Below are 2,299 nucleotides of genomic sequence, written 5' to 3'. Positions count from 1 at the left end.
TCCGAACGTTTCCTTTTTCACTAAAAGACCGAGCAAAAGCTTGGCTTAACGCCCTCCCAGCTGGATCGGTAAACACCTGGGATGAACTAGCCCAAAAATTTCTATATAAGTATTTCCCTCCCGCTAAAATGGCTAAATTAATGACTGAGATTAATACATATTCACAAGAGGACGGGGAATCCTTATATGAAACTTGGGAAAGGTTTAAGGAGCTATTGCGAAAGTGTCCACATCACGGCCTTGCGATATGGCAACAAGTATCCACTTTCTATAATGGGTTGTTGCCGCACACAAGGCAGACACTTGACTCTAGCTCCGGGGGACTTTTAGGTAATCGTCGCCCGCATGAAATATATAATCAAATTGAGGAAATTGCTCAAACCAATTTTCAGTGGCACACTCCCCGAGGCAATAAATCTATTGCCCCGGGCGCCCATAAGGTTGATGAAAGCACTTCTTTACAAGCCCAAATCGAGGCCCTTTCTTCGAAAATAAAAAAATTGGAAATGACAAAAACAGTCTCGGTTATGGCTTGTGAAGGTTGTGGTGGGCCACATGAAAATTGGAGTTGTATGAAAGAAACAGACGATCAACAAGAGTCGGTAAGCTACATTGATAATAGACCTAGGCCGTCGGGTCCTCCAACGGGCACCTACAACCAAGGATGGCGAAATCACCCTAACCTTGGTTGGAGAGAACCCGGCAATAGTAGTAACCAACAAAACCAACGAACAAACTTTCAACAACCAAGAAATGAGTCACAAAATTTCCTTCAACAACAAGGTGGACGAGAAAGGCTTGAAGATACTATATCTCGCCTCATCTCCGACACTGAAAAGAAAAACTCGGAGAGGTTTCTACAATTAGAATCAAATTTTAGAAATCAACAAGCTAGTATTCAAAACATAGAAAAACAAATAAGTCAACTAGCCCAAAATTTCTCCGAGAGACCACAAGGCGCATTACCAAGCAATACCGAAACAAACCCAAAAGCGCAAGTTCATCTCATCACATTACGAAACCGCACCGTGGGTTCTACGGAAGTGCCACTGCCTACCGAGGAGACTCTACCGCCGCCCCTACAAGAGAAGGGTTCCCCTTCATCACCAGAGCCTACCAAGGCTCCTCGAGTTCCGTACCCCGGTAGGTTAATCCGTGAAAAGACCAATGAGCAATTCGCAAAATTCGAAAGTCTACTAAAACAATTGCATGTCAACATTCCTTTTATTGATGTCCTAACCCAAATGCCCAAATACTCTAAGTTCATGAGGGACTTCCTCACTCATAAAAGGAAAATTGAAACATTGCAATTAGTTAACTTAGGCGAAGAATGCTCTGCCCTCGTACTCAACAAACTCCCCCAAAAGAAAATCGATCCTGGAAGCTTCACGATTCCTTGCTCGATCGGGGACTCCCCCGTTCGTAATGCACTAGCCGACCTTGGGGCTAGCATTAACCTCATGCCCTCATCAATGTTCAAAAGACTCGGCCTAGGAAAAACGAGTCCTACAAAAATGAGCATACAACTTGCTGATCGATCCGTCAAATTCCCACAAGGTGTCATTGAAAATGTTCTAGTCAAGGTGGACAACTTCGTTTACCCGGCCGACTTTGTCATACTTGATATGGAAGAAGATACCGAAGTCCCCCTCATATTAGGGAGACCCTTTCTCGCCACCGCACAAGCAGTGGTGGACATGAATGACGGAATGCTCACTTTAAAATATGGGGATAATGAAGTAAAATTCGGGGTTGGGAAGAAGAAGGAGGACGATGACCCGGTCAATTACATGAAGGTTATTGATTCGAGTTTGGATGCTGCTCTCCGACGGTGCAACATGGGATGCAAAACATCCCACTCAGAAAATATATAACCTCACCTTGGGTCTAGCCAAGGACCCTTATAAACGTGGCGCACCACGGAGGCATTCCTCGGAACTATCCTTAGTTTAGTTTAATCTTTTAGTTTTAATTTGCAGGAATAAAACACACTCATGGTGGTAAAGGATGATAAGGGGAACGAGAAACATGGCCCCATGCACAAGAACAAGGCCACCCGACAACAATTTCTCCATTACAGTAAGTTCAGCACGGGCCGTGCCCAGCCAACACGACCCCGTGCTGAACACCCTGCAGACAAATGCCCAGTTCAGGTAACTGGACACGGGCCGTGTTCATCGGACATGCCCCCGTGTCCAGGCTTCTGTTTCTTTTCTTTAATTATCATTACTGGCACCTGAACACGGGGCCGTGCCTGGTCACCACGGGGCCGTGTCCAGACTGCCGGTAACATAAATTT

General features: G+C 45.4%; 1 non-coding gene across 1 annotated transcript; it reads right to left on the bottom strand.

The window, feature by feature from the left end:
• Positions 1 to 134: 134 nt before the first annotated feature.
• LOC118491893 lies at positions 135 to 241 on the bottom strand. Its single transcript, XR_004892338.1, has one exon. It is a non-coding gene; the product is annotated as a small nucleolar RNA R71 (small nucleolar RNA).
• Positions 242 to 2,299: the final 2,058 nt, after the last annotated feature.

Source organism: Helianthus annuus, chromosome 4 (genome assembly GCF_002127325.2).
Source record: "Helianthus annuus cultivar XRQ/B chromosome 4, HanXRQr2.0-SUNRISE, whole genome shotgun sequence".
NCBI lineage: Eukaryota > Viridiplantae > Streptophyta > Magnoliopsida > Asterales > Asteraceae > Helianthus > Helianthus annuus.
The sequence above is the reverse complement of the archived record's forward strand: the minus strand, read 5'-3'. Positions and strand labels throughout refer to the sequence as shown.